The 25159-nt window shown below is 54.3% G+C and overlaps 1 pseudogene across 1 annotated transcript in view; it reads right to left on the reverse strand.

The window, feature by feature from the left end:
* Positions 1–495: 495 nt before the first annotated feature.
* LOC142823926 (endogenous retroviral envelope protein HEMO-like) overlaps positions 496–25159 on the reverse strand; it is a 28252-nt pseudogene continuing 3588 nt past the window's right edge. Inside the window, exons 2-3 of the transcript XR_016348245.1 lie at positions 4267–4344; positions 496–3487 (exon numbers count right to left, since the gene is read on the reverse strand). The product of XR_016348245.1 is annotated as an endogenous retroviral envelope protein HEMO-like (transcript). The remainder of the gene's footprint in view (positions 3488–4266; positions 4345–25159) is intronic.

Raw genomic sequence — 25159 nt, forward strand, 5'->3', positions numbered from 1 at the left:
CCGAGGTAGAGGGCCCGCCCATATGTCAGTCGATGGTCAGGGCAGTGCGTGCGTGTGTGTGTGTGTGTGTGTGTGTTATACACCCGAGTCTTCAACTGTTGGGACACAAGGTCCTGTCGCAGCGGGTGGCCTTAAGGAAGACCGACGGGTGCCCCGAGAAGTTTAATGTCCGTGTCTTTGACCGCTAGGACCGGGTCCCGTTGCGGCGGGCAGCCAACAGGCTGACAGACGCCCCACAGTTTACAGGGAGAGCTTATTACACCTCAGATTTTTGACTGCTAGGATACATGATCCCTTCGCAGCGGGCAGCCTAGGGAAGGCTGAGAGATGCCCCATGGATCTGTCCTCTGGAAGCGACACGATCCAAATGCCCAGCTCTGCCTGTATCTGTCCCTTATGACCGGCTGAAGTTCTTTTAAATTGTTCTTGGTTCTGATACAGCAACTGAAGGAGTCAGGTTAAAACTTAACCAGTTACAGGTTTATTAAAAGGGCTTATAAAGCATGTGGTTACAATGGCTATTGCTCTACTTCTTAACTGCTAGCAAATATAGATCTTAAAATGGTTACAAAGGAAAAGGAAGATAGGAAATAATGGTACCAAGTGACAGCTTAATCTTTAAAGAGCTCTAACACTATGTATATACTTAAACAAAGGGACACATACAGGTACAATTTTTACCCCCTTCTGTGCCTCTCGACTCCAGCGGGTCAGGCCAGGGCCGGTCCCTCAATTCCTAGGAAAGACGAATACGAGGTGGACGTCCCCATGGAACCTCGGGAGGTCAAACACCTAACCCGACCAGCAGATAGATGGTAGATTGACGCTCAGAGTAAGTGTGCTGCTGGACCTATCTATATACCCCTGGGGGCCCGTATCCTCTTTCTTATCTAAGATGCCAAATTGTGTTGGTCTGTCTTTGTGACGCCAGTTCTTACAAGGGAGTTTCAAATAATTTACACTTGTAAGAGAGAGAACTAAATTAGGAGTACTGGACATTCTTTGCTGGGTGGGAGATTCCTCCCCCCCCGGACAAGTGTGTGATCGTATCAATATAGGTTTCAGTCAAGGGCACTCCTTGGCAGCCTCTTGGTCAGCGATTAGTTTGACCACCCTCTTATCTCTGCTTACAGTTGTCCAGGGTCACTTGTGAGCTGGCATATCTGGGCTGGCATATCTGGGCCTCCTGTCAAGGCTTCAAAGACTATGCTGATTTTACTGCTCTGTGTGCCCTGTATGCTTCCAGGCAAGCAAAGATGGATGTTACAGGGGGGGTTCATGTCTGGCTACGTTCCACCCCCTGATACGACACACCACGTCCCAGGATACAAGATGGCGGTGATGCCAGCACCTTTTGCCCACCTTGGGGGAATCTAAAAGTGCCTGATGGTCTGATTAGGGGGTTCAGGATCGAGGAATTGGCTGGGATCCTTTCCTAGTGCTGTATATCGAATGTGCACAGAAGAGATAGCTACATTGACTAGGCGTTTTACAATACATAAGGTTATGTAGAAAATGATTACAGCAATTACAATAGTTAAAACAGTGGTTATGATGGAATGTAAGAAAGGAGTTAGGGAAAGTCCCAACTGTTGGGCTAACCAATTTAGCCATGAGATTTCCCCATCCTTGGTTACAGCATGTAGCACTTTAACTGCATCCTTTATAGCAGACACGTCTTGTTCAATCTGCCCTGAATGGTTCACATAGAAACAACAAGATTGATTAATCACAGCACATACTCCTCCTTTCTGGGCTAAGATGGCATCTAATGCTAGTCTATTCTGTAGGGCAAAGCGGGCCACTGATTGGATCTGTTTGTTGAGTAGGCCCAGGGCATCTGCAGTGTGGTTAATGCTATTTCTAGTTGCCCTGACACATTTACTATGGCTTGTTCAAGCTCAGCTACTCCAAGCCAGGGCAAGAATGCACGGGTAAATCGATGGAAACCTGTAGGACGTCTCACAAGAGGGTTAATAGTAAATTTCCTCTTGGATCGGTGCAAGAAGCTTCCAAGGTTTGTGATACCTGGAGCTGTAATGTGTGGGTGTACCGTTAATCCTCCAGGCACAGCATGTCCCAGAGAGCACCCAGAGGCTACTGGCAGGTATTTGTAGGCCTTAGTCCCACAGATGAAAAATAATCCAGGCTCTTTGTTAAGGATAGGGGAATATGATCCCTTATACCATCCCCTTCCTGTGTGTCTCTCCTTTGGGGCATGGTACACAGCACAGTAACTACTATTAGTGAAATAGTGATAGAAATGTAGCCGTGTTATTCTGGTGATAGAGCACTGGAGAGCGAACAGCAGATCTTACAGGATCTGGTCTGGTGGCAAGAGGTTTGCCTTAGCACACTGGTCAGGCAGCAGGCTACTGCCATTTACCAGTGTAGGGTTGTAAATGTATCCAGTGCTAGGGACTATAAAGAGGGAATTATTGTACCAGGCCCTGCTTTCCTGGTACTGGCTAAAATTCAAGGGGATAATGACAGCATTGCTAATGCCAAACAGGGGTCTGTGACCAAGGGAGACATTAATAACATTTCCCCAGCAATTTAGTGTTCCCTGATGTGTGTCCTGGTCTGAATAAATATCCCAGGCTCCTAGTTTCTTATTGAAGGTTGCAATGTGGGTACACTGGTGGTCCTCAAAGCTACCCAGCTGTCCACTGCCTTCCTTACTTTCAAAACAAATGGGGTACATTTCTTTGGAGGTTCCAGTTACATATTCTACTGGTTTGCTCCATACCGTCCGTTGCCACGTCCAGTGCCACCCCTTTAACCTCCCCCCAGAGTCATTTTGAGGATTGCGGTGGTCGCTGTCATCGAACCATACCGGTCCCCATCGGAAGATGTCGCGCTTGTTCCACCAGTCGTTTGGGCTGAGAGGGACAAACTCAATTCCCAGTCCGGTAGAGGAATCCAGTAGGGTGCACATCCAGCAATCTGTGGCGGCAGCAGCAGCAGAAACAATGGTTTGAATAGCACCTTTGAGCGGATGTTCTGGTACAGCAGTAGCAGTTGGAATGAAAAGGAGACCTATGGCAAGTGGGAGTGCCACATCTCGCTTCAATAGTCTATGACTAATGATGATTACAAACACTACGACAGCAAGCTGTGTGTGGGGTGTGTGTGTGTATGTATGTATGTGTGTGTATGTATATATATATATATATATATAGTTCATAATGGCTTTCTGACTTCAAACAGGCGTTGGGAGGGATGCACCCTACCGGAGCACTGTTCGGGGCCATTGCCTCAGTTTCCTGTAATAAAACATAAGGTTTGCCGGTCTTGGATACAATCCAAGCCTCAGTAATGGCTATTGGTGTTAGCCCAGCGTCTGCAGTGGTCCAGACTCCTTTTCCCTTGTAGGAGTGCAGTACGTAGGTTTGCATTCCCAAACTGGGGTGTTTGATTACCACAGTGTCTTCAGGTGCATATTTAGAATCTTTAAGTGGTACAGTGGGGCTAGGAGGGGTTCTCCCTGTAGGGAAAAATCCTTTGTTGATCAGTGTAAGGCACCCCAGCGGAGAAGGGGGGGGAACCCCCTCCCCTCGATAACCCTCCTCTCTGGTCGCCCCTCTCGTCCCAATATAACTCCAATTACGCCTGGTATCGTTGCGCCTCTCCAGGCCCAGGCCGCGCACCAACCTACCCGTCTGGTTGGGGGGAAGGGGGTCCGGGCCCGCCCTCGCTCCGGACCCCGACCCAGGGCCCTAGAGTCAGGACGCCTGTCCTCACTCAAAACGGGGGGGGGTCTGGGAACCCTAAACTCCCCCGCTCACGGGTTCCGCGGCCCCGCCCTGGGCCGCTTCTTCCCCCCCCAGCCAGAGTCTACCTCTAGCCCTGACCCCCCGGGTTAAACTGCACCCAGGGCCGCCAGTACCTGGTTCCGTCCGCCTCCGCCGGGGCCGCTCCTCCCTTCCCCAGGCCTTCCCCTTTTCCTGGCCCGGAGTCCATTTTTAAATTCCCCGCTGGGCGCAGGGGAATGACGGGCTGCCCCACGTCATCGGCCTGCGTCCTGCCCCCGGGGCGCGCTGGTGACATCACCCCCGGCACCGTCCCGAATGGGTGCCCGCCCCCCCCGGAGTCCCCGCGTCCAGGTCCGGGTGCCGCTATCGCCCGTCCTGGCTCGGCCGGGGCTTCCTGCCCTGGTACGGCTCCGGCTCCGCACTCGGGTTGCCACGGGCCCGCGGCGGTTTCCGGGGCTGGTGGGGCTACCCCGCCACACACCTTCCCCCTCAAGTCTTGTGCTCTCCTTACCGTATCGCCCCCCGGAGTCTCGGCTATTCGTGACAGGCACTCCGCATTGCCATTCGTGGTTCCTGCCCGATGCGTCACCTGAAATTGGGATGTGTGTAGAGTAGTGGTGGTTGGAGACTCTCTTCTGAGGGGAACGGAGGCACCCATCTGTCGCCCTGACAGCTCATCTCGAGAGGTATGCTGTCTGCCAGGGGCCCGTATCCGAGATGTTACGGAGGCATTGTCGAGGATTATCCGGCCCTCTGACTACTACCCCATGCTACTCATCCACGTGGGCACAAATGATACTGCCAGGTGTGACACTGAGCGGATCAAGTGTGACTACAGGGCTTTGGGAGTACGGGTGAAGGAGTTTGGAGCGCAGGTGGTATTCTCTTCTATCCTTCCTGTCAAAGGTAGGGGCCCGGGCAGAGAGAGGTGCATTCTGGAGGTGAATGCCTGGCTGCGACGATGGTGTCGCCAGGAGGGATTCGGCTTCCTTGATCACGGGGTGCTCTTCCAGGAAGGACTGCTTGGCGGAGATGGAGTTCACCTTTCCAGGAGCGGGAAGGCCTTGTTTGGACACAGACTGGCTAACCTTGTGAGGAGGGCTTTAAACTAGGTTTGTCGGGGGCAGGTGAGCAAAGCCCACAGGTAAGTGCTGAATGTGCGGGACTGGGAGATGGGTTGGAAATAGGGGGGACTACGGCCTATAATGGCAAGGAGAAAGGAGGGTCAGGGCACAACAGGGAGGCAAGATCAAATCAGTATCTTAGATGCCTATATACAAACGCGAGAAGTATGGGTAATTTCAGGTGTAACCCTCTTCAACTCCCCTGTCTGCAGTCCCCTGTCCGCTTCGCTCCCCTGGTCGCACTGCTCTGGCTTTTTAAAGCCTGCTTGCCTAGGTCAGGCCTGCCCCCTTCTGAGTCACACAGGGGAAGGCTGAGCCTGAGGCTAATCAGAGGCAATCAAGGGAACAATGGCAGGCTCTCAGTCCCAACTGCCACAGAAGCTGAAACTGAAACTGCTAGCACTCACCTGGAATCAGACTCAATTCACACCACTTCAAACTGTAAAATTCAAACAGTCAGGCACACACACACACACTCACACCACAGCTTGTACTCTCACCGGGTAGCCTCTTCGGCGGTGGGGTCGCTTTGCTCTCCCTCTTCAACTCCCCTGTCTGCAGTCCCCTGTCCGCTTCGCTCCCCTGGTCGCACTGCTCTGGCTTTTTAAAGCCTGCTTGCCTAGGTCAGGCCTGCCCCCTTCTGAGTCACACAGGGGAAGGCTGAGCCTGAGGCTAATCAGAGGCAATCAAGGGAACAATGGCAGGCTCTCAGTCCCAACTGCCACAGAAGCTGAAACTGAAACTGCTAGCACTCACCTGGAATCAGACTCAATTCACACCACTTCAAACTGTAAAATTCAAACAGTCAGGCACACACACACACACTCACACCACAGCTTGTACTCTCACCGGGTAGCCTCTTCGGCGGTGGGGTCGCTTTGCTCTCCCTCTTCAACTCCCCTGTCTGCAGTCCCCTGTCCGCTTCGCTCCCCTGGTCGCACTGCTCTGGCTTTTTAAAGCCTGCTTGCCTAGGTCAGGCCTGCCCCCTTCTGAGTCACACAGGGGAAGGCTGAGCCTGAGGCTAATCAGAGGCAATCAAGGGAACAATGGCAGGCTCTCAGTCCCAACTGCCACAGAAGCTGAAACTGAAACTGCTAGCACTCACCTGGAATCAGACTCAATTCACACCACTTCAAACTGTAAAATTCAAACAGTCAGGCACACACACACACACTCACACCACAGCTTGTACTCTCACCGGGTAGCCTCTTCGGCGGTGGGGTCGCTTTGCTCTCCCTCTTCAACTCCCCTGTCTGCAGTCCCCTGTCCGCTTCGCTCCCCTGGTCGCACTGCTCTGGCTTTTTAAAGCCTGCTTGCCTAGGTCAGGCCTGCCCCCTTCTGAGTCACACAGGGGAAGGCTGAGCCTGAGGCTAATCAGAGGCAATCAAGGGAACAATGGCAGGCTCTCAGTCCCAACTGCCACAGAAGCTGAAACTGAAACTGCTAGCACTCACCTGGAATCAGACTCAATTCACACCACTTCAAACTGTAAAATTCAAACAGTCAGGCACACACACACACTCACACCACAGCTTGTACTCTCACCGGGTAGCCTCTTCGGCGGTGGGGTCGCTTTGCTCTCCCTCTTCAACTCCCCTGTCTGCAGTCCCCTGTCCGCTTCGCTCCCCTGGTCGCACTGCTCTGGCTTTTTAAAGCCTGCTTGCCTAGGTCAGGCCTGCCCCCTTCTGAGTCACACAGGGGAAGGCTGAGCCTGAGGCTAATCAGAGGCAATCAAGGGAACAATGGCAGGCTCTCAGTCCCAACTGCCACAGAAGCTGAAACTGAAACTGCTAGCACTCACCTGGAATCAGACTCAATTCACACCACTTCAAACTGTAAAATTCAAACAGTCAGGCACACACACACACACTCACACCACAGCTTGTACTCTCACCGGGTAGCCTCTTCGGCGGTGGGGTCGCTTTGCTCTCCCTCTTCAACTCCCCTGTCTGCAGTCCCCTGTCCGCTTCGCTCCCCTGGTCGCACTGCTCTGGCTTTTTAAAGCCTGCTTGCCTAGGTCAGGCCTGCCCCCTTCTGAGTCACACAGGGGAAGGCTGAGCCTGAGGCTAATCAGAGGCAATCAAGGGAACAATGGCAGGCTCTCAGTCCCAACTGCCACAGAAGCTGAAACTGAAACTGCTAGCACTCACCTGGAATCAGACTCAATTCACACCACTTCAAACTGTAAAATTCAAACAGTCAGGCACACACACACACTCACACCACAGCTTGTACTCTCACCGGGTAGCCTCTTCGGCGGTGGGGTCGCTTTGCTCTCCCTCTTCAACTCCCCTGTCTGCAGTCCCCTGTCCGCTTCGCTCCCCTGGTCGCACTGCTCTGGCTTTTTAAAGCCTGCTTGCCTAGGTCAGGCCTGCCCCCTTCTGAGTCACACAGGGGAAGGCTGAGCCTGAGGCTAATCAGAGGCAATCAAGGGAACAATGGCAGGCTCTCAGTCCCAACTGCCACAGAAGCTGAAACTGAAACTGCTAGCACTCACCTGGAATCAGACTCAATTCACACCACTTCAAACTGTAAAATTCAAACAGTCAGGCACACACACACACACACTCACACCACAGCTTGTACTCTCACCGGGTAGCCTCTTCGGCGGTGGGGTCGCTTTGCTCTCCCTCTTCAACTCCCCTGTCTGCAGTCCCCTGTCCGCTTCGCTCCCCTGGTCGCACTGCTCTGGCTTTTTAAAGCCTGCTTGCCTAGGTCAGGCCTGCCCCCTTCTGAGTCACACAGGGGAAGGCTGAGCCTGAGGCTAATCAGAGGCAATCAAGGGAACAATGGCAGGCTCTCAGTCCCAACTGCCACAGAAGCTGAAACTGAAACTGCTAGCACTCACCTGGAATCAGACTCAATTCACACCACTTCAAACTGTAAAATTCAAACAGTCAGGCACACACACACACACACTCACACCACAGCTTGTACTCTCACCGGGTAGCCTCTTCGGCGGTGGGGTCGCTTTGCTCTCCCTCTTCAACTCCCCTGTCTGCAGTCCCCTGTCCGCTTCGCTCCCCTGGTCGCACTGCTCTGGCTTTTTAAAGCCTGCTTGCCTAGGTCAGGCCTGCCCCCTTCTGAGTCACACAGGGGAAGGCTGAGCCTGAGGCTAATCAGAGGCAATCAAGGGAACAATGGCAGGCTCTCAGTCCCAACTGCCACAGAAGCTGAAACTGAAACTGCTAGCACTCACCTGGAATCAGACTCAATTCACACCACTTCAAACTGTAAAATTCAAACAGTCAGGCACACACACACACACACCACAGCTTGTACTCTCACCGGGTAGCCTCTTCGGCGGTGGGGTCGCTTTGCTCTCCCTCTTCAACTCCCCTGTCTGCAGTCCCCTGTCCGCTTCGCTCCCCTGGTCGCACTGCTCTGGCTTTTTAAAGCCTGCTTGCCTAGGTCAGGCCTGCCCCCTTCTGAGTCACACAGGGGAAGGCTGAGCCTGAGGCTAATCAGAGGCAATCAAGGGAACAATGGCAGGCTCTCAGTCCCAACTGCCACAGAAGCTGAAACTGAAACTGCTAGCACTCACCTGGAATCAGACTCAATTCACACCACTTCAAACTGTAAAATTCAAACAGTCAGGCACACACACACACACACTCACACCACAGCTTGTACTCTCACCGGGTAGCCTCTTCGGCGGTGGGGTCGCTTTGCTCTCCCTCTTCAACTCCCCTGTCTGCAGTCCCCTGTCCGCTTCGCTCCCCTGGTCGCACTGCTCTGGCTTTTTAAAGCCTGCTTGCCTAGGTCAGGCCTGCCCCCTTCTGAGTCACACAGGGGAAGGCTGAGCCTGAGGCTAATCAGAGGCAATCAAGGGAACAATGGCAGGCTCTCAGTCCCAACTGCCACAGAAGCTGAAACTGAAACTGCTAGCACTCACCTGGAATCAGACTCAATTCACACCACTTCAAACTGTAAAATTCAAACAGTCAGGCACACACACACACACACTCACACCACAGCTTGTACTCTCACCGGGTAGCCTCTTCGGCGGTGGGGTCGCTTTGCTCTCCCTCTTCAACTCCCCTGTCTGCAGTCCCCTGTCCGCTTCGCTCCCCTGGTCGCACTGCTCTGGCTTTTTAAAGCCTGCTTGCCTAGGTCAGGCCTGCCCCCTTCTGAGTCACACAGGGGAAGGCTGAGCCTGAGGCTAATCAGAGGCAATCAAGGGAACAATGGCAGGCTCTCAGTCCCAACTGCCACAGAAGCTGAAACTGAAACTGCTAGCACTCACCTGGAATCAGACTCAATTCACACCACTTCAAACTGTAAAATTCAAACAGTCAGGCACACACACACACACTCACACCACAGCTTGTACTCTCACCGGGTAGCCTCTTCGGCGGTGGGGTCGCTTTGCTCTCCCTCTTCAACTCCCCTGTCTGCAGTCCCCTGTCCGCTTCGCTCCCCTGGTCGCACTGCTCTGGCTTTTTAAAGCCTGCTTGCCTAGGTCAGGCCTGCCCCCTTCTGAGTCACACAGGGGAAGGCTGAGCCTGAGGCTAATCAGAGGCAATCAAGGGAACAATGGCAGGCTCTCAGTCCCAACTGCCACAGAAGCTGAAACTGAAACTGCTAGCACTCACCTGGAATCAGACTCAATTCACACCACTTCAAACTGTAAAATTCAAACAGTCAGGCACACACACACACACTCACACCACAGCTTGTACTCTCACCGGGTAGCCTCTTCGGCGGTGGGGTCGCTTTGCTCTCCCTCTTCAACTCCCCTGTCTGCAGTCCCCTGTCCGCTTCGCTCCCCTGGTCGCACTGCTCTGGCTTTTTAAAGCCTGCTTGCCTAGGTCAGGCCTGCCCCCTTCTGAGTCACACAGGGGAAGGCTGAGCCTGAGGCTAATCAGAGGCAATCAAGGGAACAATGGCAGGCTCTCAGTCCCAACTGCCACAGAAGCTGAAACTGAAACTGCTAGCACTCACCTGGAATCAGACTCAATTCACACCACTTCAAACTGTAAAATTCAAACAGTCAGGCACACACACACACACTCACACCACAGCTTGTACTCTCACCGGGTAGCCTCTTCGGCGGTGGGGTCGCTTTGCTCTCCCTCTTCAACTCCCCTGTCTGCAGTCCCCTGTCCGCTTCGCTCCCCTGGTCGCACTGCTCTGGCTTTTTAAAGCCTGCTTGCCTAGGTCAGGCCTGCCCCCTTCTGAGTCACACAGGGGAAGGCTGAGCCTGAGGCTAATCAGAGGCAATCAAGGGAACAATGGCAGGCTCTCAGTCCCAACTGCCACAGAAGCTGAAACTGAAACTGCTAGCACTCACCTGGAATCAGACTCAATTCACACCACTTCAAACTGTAAAATTCAAACAGTCAGGCACACACACACACACACTCACACCACAGCTTGTACTCTCACCGGGTAGCCTCTTCGGCGGTGGGGTCGCTTTGCTCTCCCTCTTCAACTCCCCTGTCTGCAGTCCCCTGTCCGCTTCGCTCCCCTGGTCGCACTGCTCTGGCTTTTTAAAGCCTGCTTGCCTAGGTCAGGCCTGCCCCCTTCTGAGTCACACAGGGGAAGGCTGAGCCTGAGGCTAATCAGAGGCAATCAAGGGAACAATGGCAGGCTCTCAGTCCCAACTGCCACAGAAGCTGAAACTGAAACTGCTAGCACTCACCTGGAATCAGACTCAATTCACACCACTTCAAACTGTAAAATTCAAACAGTCAGGCACACACACACACACACTCACACCACAGCTTGTACTCTCACCGGGTAGCCTCTTCGGCGGTGGGGTCGCTTTGCTCTCCCTCTTCAACTCCCCTGTCTGCAGTCCCCTGTCCGCTTCGCTCCCCTGGTCGCACTGCTCTGGCTTTTTAAAGCCTGCTTGCCTAGGTCAGGCCTGCCCCCTTCTGAGTCACACAGGGGAAGGCTGAGCCTGAGGCTAATCAGAGGCAATCAAGGGAACAATGGCAGGCTCTCAGTCCCAACTGCCACAGAAGCTGAAACTGAAACTGCTAGCACTCACCTGGAATCAGACTCAATTCACACCACTTCAAACTGTAAAATTCAAACAGTCAGGCACACACACACACACTCACACCACAGCTTGTACTCTCACCGGGTAGCCTCTTCGGCGGTGGGGTCGCTTTGCTCTCCCTCTTCAACTCCCCTGTCTGCAGTCCCCTGTCCGCTTCGCTCCCCTGGTCGCACTGCTCTGGCTTTTTAAAGCCTGCTTGCCTAGGTCAGGCCTGCCCCCTTCTGAGTCACACAGGGGAAGGCTGAGCCTGAGGCTAATCAGAGGCAATCAAGGGAACAATGGCAGGCTCTCAGTCCCAACTGCCACAGAAGCTGAAACTGAAACTGCTAGCACTCACCTGGAATCAGACTCAATTCACACCACTTCAAACTGTAAAATTCAAACAGTCAGGCACACACACACACTCACACCACAGCTTGTACTCTCACCGGGTAGCCTCTTCGGCGGTGGGGTCGCTTTGCTCTCCCTCTTCAACTCCCCTGTCTGCAGTCCCCTGTCCGCTTCGCTCCCCTGGTCGCACTGCTCTGGCTTTTTAAAGCCTGCTTGCCTAGGTCAGGCCTGCCCCCTTCTGAGTCACACAGGGGAAGGCTGAGCCTGAGGCTAATCAGAGGCAATCAAGGGAACAATGGCAGGCTCTCAGTCCCAACTGCCACAGAAGCTGAAACTGAAACTGCTAGCACTCACCTGGAATCAGACTCAATTCACACCACTTCAAACTGTAAAATTCAAACAGTCAGGCACACACACACACACTCACACCACAGCTTGTACTCTCACCGGGTAGCCTCTTCGGCGGTGGGGTCGCTTTGCTCTCCCTCTTCAACTCCCCTGTCTGCAGTCCCCTGTCCGCTTCGCTCCCCTGGTCGCACTGCTCTGGCTTTTTAAAGCCTGCTTGCCTAGGTCAGGCCTGCCCCCTTCTGAGTCACACAGGGGAAGGCTGAGCCTGAGGCTAATCAGAGGCAATCAAGGGAACAATGGCAGGCTCTCAGTCCCAACTGCCACAGAAGCTGAAACTGAAACTGCTAGCACTCACCTGGAATCAGACTCAATTCACACCACTTCAAACTGTAAAATTCAAACAGTCAGGCACACACACACACACTCACACCACAGCTTGTACTCTCACCGGGTAGCCTCTTCGGCGGTGGGGTCGCTTTGCTCTCCCTCTTCAACTCCCCTGTCTGCAGTCCCCTGTCCGCTTCGCTCCCCTGGTCGCACTGCTCTGGCTTTTTAAAGCCTGCTTGCCTAGGTCAGGCCTGCCCCCTTCTGAGTCACACAGGGGAAGGCTGAGCCTGAGGCTAATCAGAGGCAATCAAGGGAACAATGGCAGGCTCTCAGTCCCAACTGCCACAGAAGCTGAAACTGAAACTGCTAGCACTCACCTGGAATCAGACTCAATTCACACCACTTCAAACTGTAAAATTCAAACAGTCAGGCACACACACACACTCACACCACAGCTTGTACTCTCACCGGGTAGCCTCTTCGGCGGTGGGGTCGCTTTGCTCTCCCTCTTCAACTCCCCTGTCTGCAGTCCCCTGTCCGCTTCGCTCCCCTGGTCGCACTGCTCTGGCTTTTTAAAGCCTGCTTGCCTAGGTCAGGCCTGCCCCCTTCTGAGTCACACAGGGGAAGGCTGAGCCTGAGGCTAATCAGAGGCAATCAAGGGAACAATGGCAGGCTCTCAGTCCCAACTGCCACAGAAGCTGAAACTGAAACTGCTAGCACTCACCTGGAATCAGACTCAATTCACACCACTTCAAACTGTAAAATTCAAACAGTCAGGCACACACACACACACACTCACACCACAGCTTGTACTCTCACCGGGTAGCCTCTTCGGCGGTGGGGTCGCTTTGCTCTCCCTCTTCAACTCCCCTGTCTGCAGTCCCCTGTCCGCTTCGCTCCCCTGGTCGCACTGCTCTGGCTTTTTAAAGCCTGCTTGCCTAGGTCAGGCCTGCCCCCTTCTGAGTCACACAGGGGAAGGCTGAGCCTGAGGCTAATCAGAGGCAATCAAGGGAACAATGGCAGGCTCTCAGTCCCAACTGCCACAGAAGCTGAAACTGAAACTGCTAGCACTCACCTGGAATTAGACTCAATTCACACCACTTCAAACTGTAAAATTCAAACAGTCAGGCACACACACACACTCACACCACAGCTTGTACTCTCACCGGGTAGCCTCTTCGGCGGTGGGGTCGCTTTGCTCTCCCTCTTCAACTCCCCTGTCTGCAGTCCCCTGTCCGCTTCGCTCCCCTGGTCGCACTGCTCTGGCTTTTTAAAGCCTGCTTGCCTAGGTCAGGCCTGCCCCCTTCTGAGTCACACAGGGGAAGGCTGAGCCTGAGGCTAATCAGAGGCAATCAAGGGAACAATGGCAGGCTCTCAGTCCCAACTGCCACAGAAGCTGAAACTGAAACTGCTAGCACTCACCTGGAATCAGACTCAATTCACACCACTTCAAACTGTAAAATTCAAACAGTCAGGCACACACACACACTCACACCACAGCTTGTACTCTCACCGGGTAGCCTCTTCGGCGGTGGGGTCGCTTTGCTCTCCCTCTTCAACTCCCCTGTCTGCAGTCCCCTGTCCGCTTCGCTCCCCTGGTCGCACTGCTCTGGCTTTTTAAAGCCTGCTTGCCTAGGTCAGGCCTGCCCCCTTCTGAGTCACACAGGGGAAGGCTGAGCCTGAGGCTAATCAGAGGCAATCAAGGGAACAATGGCAGGCTCTCAGTCCCAACTGCCACAGAAGCTGAAACTGAAACTGCTAGCACTCACCTGGAATCAGACTCAATTCACACCACTTCAAACTGTAAAATTCAAACAGTCAGGCACACACACACACTCACACCACAGCTTGTACTCTCACCGGGTAGCCTCTTCGGCGGTGGGGTCGCTTTGCTCTCCCTCTTCAACTCCCCTGTCTGCAGTCCCCTGTCCGCTTCGCTCCCCTGGTCGCACTGCTCTGGCTTTTTAAAGCCTGCTTGCCTAGGTCAGGCCTGCCCCCTTCTGAGTCACACAGGGGAAGGCTGAGCCTGAGGCTAATCAGAGGCAATCAAGGGAACAATGGCAGGCTCTCAGTCCCAACTGCCACAGAAGCTGAAACTGAAACTGCTAGCACTCACCTGGAATCAGACTCAATTCACACCACTTCAAACTGTAAAATTCAAACAGTCAGGCACACACACACACTCACACCACAGCTTGTACTCTCACCGGGTAGCCTCTTCGGCGGTGGGGTCGCTTTGCTCTCCCTCTTCAACTCCCCTGTCTGCAGTCCCCTGTCCGCTTCGCTCCCCTGGTCGCACTGCTCTGGCTTTTTAAAGCCTGCTTGCCTAGGTCAGGCCTGCCCCCTTCTGAGTCACACAGGGGAAGGCTGAGCCTGAGGCTAATCAGAGGCAATCAAGGGAACAATGGCAGGCTCTCAGTCCCAACTGCCACAGAAGCTGAAACTGAAACTGCTAGCACTCACCTGGAATCAGACTCAATTCACACCACTTCAAACTGTAAAATTCAAACAGTCAGGCACACACACACACACTCACACCACAGCTTGTACTCTCACCGGGTAGCCTCTTCGGCGGTGGGGTCGCTTTGCTCTCCCTCTTCAACTCCCCTGTCTGCAGTCCCCTGTCCGCTTCGCTCCCCTGGTCGCACTGCTCTGGCTTTTTAAAGCCTGCTTGCCTAGGTCAGGCCTGCCCCCTTCTGAGTCACACAGGGGAAGGCTGAGCCTGAGGCTAATCAGAGGCAATCAAGGGAACAATGGCAGGCTCTCAGTCCCAACTGCCACAGAAGCTGAAACTGAAACTGCTAGCACTCACCTGGAATCAGACTCAATTCACACCACTTCAAACTGTAAAATTCAAACAGTCAGGCACACACACACACTCACACCACAGCTTGTACTCTCACCGGGTAGCCTCTTCGGCGGTGGGGTCGCTTTGCTCTCCCTCTTCAACTCCCCTGTCTGCAGTCCCCTGTCCGCTTCGCTCCCCTGGTCGCACTGCTCTGGCTTTTTAAAGCCTGCTTGCCTAGGTCAGGCCTGCCCCCTTCTGAGTCACACAGGGGAAGGCTGAGCCTGAGGCTAATCAGAGGCAATCAAGGGAACAATGGCAGGCTCTCAGTCCCAACTGCCACAGAAGCTGAAACTGAAACTGCTAGCACTCACCTGGAATCAGACTCAATTCACACCACTTCAAACTGTAAAATTCAAACAGTCAGGCACACACACACACTCACACCACAGCTTGTACTCTCACCGGGTAGCCTCTTCGGCGGTGGGGTCGCTTTGCTCTCCCTCTTCAACTCCCCTGTCTGCAGTCCCCTGTCCGCTTCGCTCCCCTGGTCGCACTGCTCTGGCTTTTTAAAGCCTGCTTGCCTAGGTCAGGCCTGCCCCCTTCTGAGTCACACAGGGGAAGGCTGAGCCTGAGGCTAATCAGAGGCAATCAAGGGAACAATGGCAGGCTCTCAGTCCCAACTGCCACAGAAGCTGAAACTGAAACTGCTAGCACTCACCTGGAATCAGACTCAATTCACACCACTTCAAACTGTAAAATTCAAACAGTCAGGCACACACACACACACTCACACCACAGCTTGTACTCTCACCGGGTAGCCTCTTCGGCGGTGGGGTCGCTTTGCTCTCCCTCTTCAACTCCCCTGTCTGCAGTCCCCTGTCCGCTTCGCTCCCCTGGTCGCACTGCTCTGGCTTTTTAAAGCCTGCTTGCCTAGGTCAGGCCTGCCCCCTTCTGAGTCACACAGGGGAAGGCTGAGCCTGAGGCTAATCAGAGGCAATCAAGGGAACAATGGCAGGCTCTCAGTCCCAACTGCCACAGAAGCTGAAACTGAAACTGCTAGCACTCACCTGGAATCAGACTCAATTCACACCACTTCAAACTGTAAAATTCAAACAGTCAGGCACACACACACACTCACACCACAGCTTGTACTCTCACCGGGTAGCCTCTTCGGCGGTGGGGTCGCTTTGCTCTCCCTCTTCAACTCCCCTGTCTGCAGTCCCCTGTCCGCTTCGCTCCCCTGGTCGCACTGCTCTGGCTTTTTAAAGCCTGCTTGCCTAGGTCAGGCCTGCCCCCTTCTGAGTCACACAGGGGAAGGCTGAGCCTGAGGCTAATCAGAGGCAATCAAGGGAACAATGGCAGGCTCTCAGTCCCAACTGCCACAGAAGCTGAAACTGAAACTGCTAGCACTCACCTGGAATCAGACTCAATTCACACCACTTCAAACTGTAAAATTCAAACAGTCAGGCACACACACACACTCACACCACAGCTTGTACTCTCACCGGGTAGCCTCTTCGGCGGTGGGGTCGCTTTGCTCTCCCTCTTCAACTCCCCTGTCTGCAGTCCCCTGTCCGCTTCGCTCCCCTGGTCGCACTGCTCTGGCTTTTTAAAGCCTGCTTGCCTAGGTCAGGCCTGCCCCCTTCTGAGTCACACAGGGGAAGGCTGAGCCTGAGGCTAATCAGAGGCAATCAAGGGAACAATGGCAGGCTCTCAGTCCCAACTGCCACAGAAGCTGAAACTGAAACTGCTAGCACTCACCTGGAATCAGACTCAATTCACACCACTTCAAACTGTAAAATTCAAACAGTCAGGCACACACACACACTCACACCACAGCTTGTACTCTCACCGGGTAGCCTCTTCGGCGGTGGGGTCGCTTTGCTCTCCCTCTTCAACTCCCCTGTCTGCAGTCCCCTGTCCGCTTCTCCTTCTGCCCTTCCTGTGCTCTTTTCAGGTTCCCTTGAGCCCACCCCGCCAATTCGTGCAGGGTTTTCTTTAGCTTACTCACGTACTGGGCGGTCCCTAGGGTGGTGGAAGTGGTGGCTTCCCACCCTTCTCTCACGAGGTCCAGAATTCCTTGAGGTCGCCGTCTGTATAGTAATTCGAATGGGGAGTATCCCAGGGACGCCTGGGGTACTTCCCACACAGCAAACATCAGGGCCGGGAGTAACTTGTCCCATTCGCGAGGGTCGTCCTGTGCGAACTTCCGCAACATCCCCTTTAGGGTGCGATTAAAACGTTCCACTAATCTGTCCATTTGAGGGTGGTACACTGATGTCCGAAGTTTTCTGATCTGCAAAACCTTATATAAATCTGTCATCACCTTGGACGTTAGGTTCGTCCCTTGATCTGTTAATAATTCTTTGGGTAACCCGACCCACGAGAACAGTTTTACCAGTGCCTCTGCTTTCTTCAAGGGAATCGCCTCCGGCCAGCGCGTGGCATAGTCCACGACAACTAAGATGTAGCTATGCCCCCACCCTGATATATCAAGGGGCCCCACCAGGTCCAATGCGACCCGATCGAATGGGGTCCCGATCCCCGGGGAGAGGGACCTACGGGGCCGGGGGTGTTCGACTCATGGACGTCTTCTGGCACTGTGGGCAGGAGGTGCAGAAGCTTTTAATTTCTTGGTATACCCCGGGCCAGTAAAACCGCTGTAATACCTTCTGTTGAGTCTTTTCCGTCCCTAAATGCCCAGACCACGGGTGTTCGTGGGCTAATTCCAGGACCTTCCATCGGTACGGCCGCGGGTTAAACTGCACCCAGGGCCGCCAGTACCTGGTTCCATCCGCCTCCGCCGGGGCCGCTCCTCCCTTCCCCAGGCCTTCCCCTTTTCCTGGCCCGGAGTCCATTTTTAAATTCCCCGCTGGGCGCGGGGGAATGACGGGCTGCCCCACGTCATCGGCCTGCGTCCTGCCCCCGGGGCGCGCTGGTGACGTCACCCCCGGCGCCGTCCCGAATGGGTGCCCGCCCCCCCGGAGTCCCCGCGTCCAGGTCCGGGTGCCGCTATCGCCCGTCCTGGCTCAGCCGGGGCTTCCTGCCCTGGTACGGCTCCAGCTCCGCACCCGGGTTGCCGCGGGCCTGCGGCGGTTTCCGGGGGTGGTGGGGCTACCCCGCCACAATCAGACTGCCTGTAGGGGTCTGCCGATCGTTTAATCTTTGCACCACAGTATCTAATCTGTTTCCCCATTTGCCATCTGTGGGCCTCAAGTGGGCTTTCAACAGTTCATTCCAGCGTTCGACCATGCCATTAGACTGAGGTCGGTACAGGAGGTGAAAGGTCCATCGGACTCCGTTGCAGAGGGCCCACTCATTTACCAGTTTGTTTCAGGAATTGCTTTTGCTTACCCAACCCGATGGGCAACAGGGTTGTCTACGATCATGGGACTAAACCACTTAATAGCCCTTGTCCCAACACCCCAGGAAATCCAGTCTGACAATGGCTCACATTTTAAGAACAATTTCCACTCCCAGTTAAAACATACTTCCACCCTTGTTTACTGGGGTATAGGGGACCAATATAATCTACTTGCCAAGTTGCCCATAGTACTTTCCCACCTCTTAGCCTGGCAAACCATTGTCCTTCTGTTATGTTTCCTGAATCCAGCACAGAGGGTTCAAGCTTGTACCAGATCCCTAGCTTGTTGGTAAGTGATAGGCCACCCCCTGGCATGTGCCTGCCGCACCAGCTCATCGCTTCCTGTGTGTCCAAAGAAAGCAAGCAAGAAAGAAAGAATAGAAACAGTGGACAGACAGAAAGAAAGAACAAAAAGGACAAAGAAAGAAAAAAAAACGACAGAACACAAACATGGACAGAAAGAAAGGATGGACAGCGAGAAAGAAGGAAAGAACACAAAAATGGACAAGAAAGAAAACACAAATGTAAAGAAAGAAAACGAACAGAAACAATGGAAGAAAGCAAGCAAGAAAAGAAAACTGGATGAAAAGGACAAAAAAAACACAAATGGAAAACGAGAAAGAAAGGAACACAAAAATGGACAGAAAGAATGAACAACAGAAACAATCGACAGAATGAAAGAGATCAGAAAAATGTAAAGAAAGCACGAAAGACAGAGAAAGAAAAAGAACACAAAAATGGACAAAGAAAGAAGGGTATGTCTACACTACAAAGTTAGTTCGAACTAACAGACGTTAGTTCGAACTAACTTTCCTAGGCGCTACACTAGGGCTCCGTTAGTTCGAACTTAATTCGAACTAACAGAGCGCTTAGTTCGAACTAGGTAAACCTCATTTTACGAGGATTAAGCCTAGTTCGAACTTACTAGTTCGAATTAAGGGCTGTGTAGACCCTTAATTCGAACTAGTGGGAGGCTAGCCCTCCCCAGGTTCCCCCTGGTGGCCTCTCTGGGCACAACCAGGAAAACTCTTCTCCTCTCCCCCAGCCCCGGGCCCTTAAAGGGGTAGACTCTGGCCAGACGGCACTGGAGTCAGACAGCCCTGCCAGCAGTCTCTGCCCCTGAGCCAGTGGCCCCACCATGAGCCAGGCAGCCAGTGGCAGCGAGCCGTCCCCTGCCCAGTCCCCGAGCACCCAGGGGCCGTAGACGGCGCACGGCCCCCTGGACTAGTGTGGAGGTCATGGACCTCATTGAGGTTTGGGGGCAGGCCCCCAATCTCCAAGATCTCCGCACTAGGAGGAGGAACGCGGCTGTCTATGGCCGCATAGCAGCCGCCATGGCCCGCAAGGGACACAGGCGCACGCAAGAGCAGGTGCGAATTAAGTTCAAGCAGCTGCGGCAGGGATACGCCAGGGCCACAAGGGGCGGCGCCGCTGCAGGGGCTGCCACCTGCCCCTACTTCGCTGCCCTCCACCAACTCTTGGGGGGCAGGGCGGTCCGTGCCAGCCCGGGGGACAGCGAGCCGGGACCAGAGGGCCCTGACCTGGGCACACCGGAGGGGCCACTGCCAGCTGTTCCAGCAGGGTCGTCCAGGGAGACCGTACCGGGGAAGTAGTTTGAATTAAGTAGTTCGGGGGGGGGAGGGGGGAGGGAGACCAGAGACTGCGCGCGTGGGCCATGCCTTCCACGGATCACGCAGACACCTGTGCACGTGTGGGCACATGCCATGCCACCCTTGGGCAGGTGGCTCCAGCTGCGTGACACCCAGGGGCCATTGCCCAATAGGCACATGCTTGTGCAAAGAGACGTGACATGCTCCCGACCCCGGGGCAGGACCCAGCAGGATGCTTTTCCCTTCACATATCCCCTCTACACGGAGGCAGGGGACATCTCCCCCTCCCCCCTGCCGCCCCGGCCACACTATACATGGCACAGGGACATGGGTGCGGTCTTGGGGCAGCTCCCAGTCCCGGGGAGAGCCAGACATCCTGACCATGGCCTCTGTACAAGCACAGCGGCTGTGACGGTGCAGGACATGGTCACCCTCACGTTGCGGGGTGGGGGAGGGGGCTGGGCATCATCCTCTGCGTCCCCAGGGAGAACTGACCACTTCTCTTCTTTCTCTACCAGCTGCACCAGCTGCTCGTGCAGGGCGCACCACCCCGCCCGGGACATGCTCCCGCACCCGCGGCCTGCTCCGGACCGCCAGCACAGAGCAGGAGTACCGGGACCAGCACCTGGGGGCCCTGAGAGCCGTGCACCGCACACTACAGGCCTGGATGCGGGAAGACCTGCAGGTCCGCCACGAGCTGCTGGCTGAGCTCCGAGGGCTGAGCACCAACCTGCAGCTCCTGCTGCAGAGCATGGTGCCCCGTGCTGGTCCTGCGCCTGCTGGCCCCCCAACTGCTGTCCCTCCTCCCACTCCTGCCCCCCCTCCCACCTCTCCCTCCTCAACCCCCACAACCTCTTCCTCAATGTCCACACCCCCCACCTCAACCTCCGCACCCTCCACCCCATCCCCCCGGGGACGCCGAGGCCCCCTCCCTCGCCGTGCTGGGAGGCGGTTGGTCCGGCGAGACCCCCACCCCTAATCCTTCAGTTTCCCCACCCCCTCCTTTCCCTTGCTTCCCCCTTTCAGCTCCCTCCTCCCAGTTTTCCCCCTCCCCTCTCCCACCCTCTCTCTTCCCCTCTCCCACCTCCTTTTCCCAGTTTCCCCGAGTTTTGTTAAATAAAGAGAGTTTCTAGTTTTGTCCACACGTTATCTTTATTTTGTACATCAAGAAGAGGGGCTAGGGAAGGGTAAGTGGAAGGAGGTGAGGGAGGAATGGGGCACGAGCCCCCGATGGGGAGGACTGGGCTGGCTCTGCAGGCTTCTGGGGGTGGAAGCTCTCCTGCAGCCCCCCAATTTCCCCCTCTCCCCAGATGGCAGCCTGCGGCAAGTGCAGCCGGGCTGATGGCCGAGTGGTGTGATGTGCCCAGTGTGGGTCGTCCGGGCACTCCAAGCCAGGACTGCTTTGCAAGCAGGGCACCCCTGAGAACTGTGTATCTGGGGTGGGGGTCGGGTCCCTTTAAGCGCAGTCCTGGGCTAGCCTGAGGCAGCATCTCCACGCTCTAAGTCCTCCTCTGATGCCCTGCCAGCACTGCTTCCGGCCATCCTTAAGCCCGGTTCAGGGTCCACTTAATGTGGACATGCTAGTTCGAATTAGCAAAACGCTAATTCGAGCTAGTTTTTTAGTCTGCATCCGTTAGTTCGAATTAGCTTAGTTCGAATTAACTAATTAGAACTAAGTTAGTTCGAATTAACATTGTAGTGTAGACGTACCCGAACAAACAAACAGTGGACAGAAAGAAGGAAAGAGAACAGAAAAATGGACAAAAAGGACAAAGAAAGAAAGAGAAAAAAGACAGAATGAACACAAAAATGGACAGTGAGAAAGAAAGATAGAACACCAAAATGGACAGAAAGAAGGAAAGAAAGAAAAAACAAAACTGGACATAAATTACAGCGAAAGAAAGAACAGAAAAAGGGCAGAAAGAGGGGGGAAAAAAGAACACAAATGGAAGGAAGGGAAAGAAAGAAAGAACACAAATGGAAAGAAAGAAAGAACAGAAAAATGGATAAAAGGGACAAAGAAAAGAAAGGAAGACCACAAAAATGGACAGAAAGAAAGAAAAAAGAGACAACTACCCAATGCCATTGTGGAGGCAGGAAAAGGGAATAAGGGAATTTGTGTGCAGCCATCTTGGTCTTGTTAACAAGAGAGCAAGAGTCAGGCTAAGTCTGTGGCCTGACAACGCGAGATCTGTAATTAGACGCTGCCTTCGCCTCTCGCCTCCATACGGAGATAAGGATAGAATGCTGACTCTGGCAGGGACCTTGAGATAAGGAGCATCTGGGTGGAACTAAATAACTGTTAGCCATTGGTGTTTGTAATGGGAAGGAGACTAATTGTTATTGTTATTATATCTAATAGACAGTATATAAACTGCTTCATAATTGCTTGTATTCGAAGATCTGCCTCGGGGGGGGGGGCTTCCCCCCTGTCCGAACCAGTTTTTCCCTTGCTGCAGCTCGTAATAAAACTGCCTCTGGCTACTTGTTGCTTACAAACTCAGAGTGAGGACAATGTTTTCTTCCACACCATGCACAGATGAGCTATTGGAGAAAATGGGGCATGCCCAGTTCATCTCCTCCCTAGACTTAACCAAGGGTTACTGGCAGGTATCTCTGGAGGAAGCAGCCAAGGAAAAGTCAGCCTCATTACACATGCAGGGCTGTATGAGTTTAATGTTCATCCTTTCGGGCTGCACAATGCACCTGCAACCTTCCAAAGGCTTGTGGCTGATCTACTAGCTGGATTTGGGGAATTTGCACTGGCCTATCCGGACGATCTTTCCGTATTCTCAGATTCATGGGCAGAACACCAGCCGACAGAGGGATGCGGTGATAGAGCAGTTGGAATGGGAGGTTTTGAAGCTTGAGGGGCACCTGGCATCTGAATCCGAGGATCCACCCCTCCGCGAGGTGTACCGGGAGAAGCAGGAGGAACTCCGGGCCCTCGAGAATCATCGGGCCTGGGGTGCCTTTGTTCAATCCTGCATCCATCTCCTTCAGGAGATGGAGCGCGGCTCCCGCTTCTTCTATACTCTGGAGAAGAAAAGGGGGGCCAAAAAGTACATCACCTGCTTGTCGAAGCAAAAGCCTCACTCAGTTTACGTGGCTAAACAGACAGCTTTATTGATCAGTAAAGCCAAGTGAGCCAAACATGGTCCCAGGAGAGCCGGGCCCAGTAAGGCTGCTAATACAATCAATTCTAGTATCTTTATACCCTTAACCAAACAGTCTGACGTCAGGGCATCCAATTACAGAAATCATCAATTAAACTTGGAAAAACAAAGTCTTATCAGCAAGATGGTGACAGGTACGAGGGAGTACATCTCCTGTCCCAACCAGCCCAATTAACACATTCCAATAGCCCATTCTGTAGACCTCTTCTCACGGGGTGACAAAGTTCACTCTGGTCTACGTGCCAAAGAGAAAAGCTGAAATGGTTTCTGTTATACAAGATGGCTTCTAGCTAAGTATGAAATGGTTTCTACAGCTTCTACATGCTTTTTGGCAGATTACAGCACCCCCCCCCCCCCATCACAGATCCGGAAGAGATGCGTGCAAGGGCCAGGGCCTTCTACGCTACTTTGTTCTCCGCGGATCTGACCAAAGCCGATGCCTGCAGGGTGCTCTGGAGTGAACTCCCGACGATCAGCGCAGGCAACCGAGAGTGGCTAGAACTGCCTCTCACTCTGGCCGAGGTCTAGGAAGCCCTCCGTGTCATGCCCACCAACAAAACCCCGGGCATGGATGGGCTGACCATGGAGTTCTACCGCGTGTTCTGGAACGTCCTCGGCCCAGACTTCGTCACTGTCTGGGCCATGTCCTTGGAGAGTGGGGTCCTCCCTCTGTCGTGCAGGCGAGCAGTGCTCGCCTTGCTGCCAAAGAAGGGGGACCTCCATGAACTTCGGAACTGGCATCCCGTCTCGCTCCTCAGCACGGACTACAGGGTCGTAGTGAAAGCCATCTCGCTGTGGCTGCGGTCCGTGCTGGCGGACGTAATCCATCCCGACCAGACCTACACCGTCCTGGGCCATAGCATTTTTTATAATTTGTACTTGGTCCAGGATCTCTTAGAGCTCAGGTGTAGGAAAGGTCTGTTGTTCGCCCTCCTGTCGGTGGACCAGGAGAAGATGTTCGACAGGATGGATCACAATTATCTCCTGGGCCCTCTGCAGGCCTTCGGCTTTGAGCCCCGTTTTGTGGGTTTTCTCCGGGTGCTCTACGCCTTCGTGGAGTGTTTGGTCAGGCTCAACTGGACCCTGACGGCACCGGTCAGCTTCGGGCAGGGAGTACGTCAAAGCTGTTCAGTGTCAGGCCAGCTGTATACTCTGGCCAGCGAGCCCTTCCTCCGTCTCCTTCGCAAGAGGTTGACGGGGTTGGTGCTCCGAGAGCCGGAGCTGCGGCTGGTCCCGTTGGCGTACACCGATTATGTGCTCCTCGTGGTCCAGGACCCAGGTGACCTGTCATGGGTGGAGGCCTGCCAAGCCGTCTACTCAACGGTCTCCTACGCGTGGGTCAACTGGGTCAAGATCTCTGGACTGGTGGTACAGGCCGGGTGGCAGGCAGGCTCCCTCCCACCCACGCTTCAGGCCATCAGGTGGAGCGCGGGTCCTCTGCTCTATCTGGGTGTCTTTGTATCCACGATGCATTCTTCTCCGCCGGAGAACTGGTAAGGTTTGGAGGCCAGGGTGGGTGAGTGGCTGCAGAGATGGACAGGACTGCTCCAGTGTCTCTCCCTGTGTGGGAGGGCCATAGTGCTGAACCAACTAGTCCTGTCCATGCTCTGGCACTGTCTCAACACCCTGAGCCTGGCCTCGGAGGTTCTGGCCACACTCCAGAGGCATACCCCTGGAGTTCTTCTGGCTAGGAATGCACTGGGTCTCTGCAGGGGTCCTGTGTCTTCCCCTGGAGGAGGGGGGCCAGGGCCTGGTCTGCGTGTACAGCTAGGTCTGGACCTTCCGCCTCCAGGCTCTGCAGAGACTCCTGTATAGGGCAGGTGGTCTGGCGTGGAGCCTTTTGGCACACACCTTCCTCCGCCACCTCTGAGGGCTCTGATATGACTGGCAGCTCTTTTTCATCCATCTGACGGGTCTTCCGCGAGACCTCTCAGAGGTGCCGGAATTCTACCAGGAACACCTCCAGACATGGAAGCTGTTTTCAGTGACCAGGTTTTTTGTGGCCACTGAGGAAGCAGACTTCCTCCCGGACGCCGCCCTTGCTCACCGCCCTCACGATGCACTCACAGCACTCATGCTGCTCTCGCGCTCAGCCCTCCACGGCGCCCTCACGCGCTGCCCTCGCTCGCTGCCTTGACACTGTTAGGCCCTAGAGAATTGGGCCTAGTGCAGTTATGTTAAGACAGATCAAGGAAAGAGGTTAACAAAGGTTTCTGGGTAGTCCCTGAGCAGAACTAGAGACATGGTTCAAGCAAGGGGCGCTTCCTACATACTTGCTTGAGTTGCAGAAGTAAAATAAGTGAAAGGCTGCATTCCTATACCGGTTGTGA

This window comes from Pelodiscus sinensis, chromosome W (assembly GCF_052426305.1).
Source record: "Pelodiscus sinensis isolate ZL-2025 chromosome W, ASM5242630v1, whole genome shotgun sequence".
Classification (NCBI taxonomy): Eukaryota; Metazoa; Chordata; order Testudines; family Trionychidae; genus Pelodiscus; species Pelodiscus sinensis.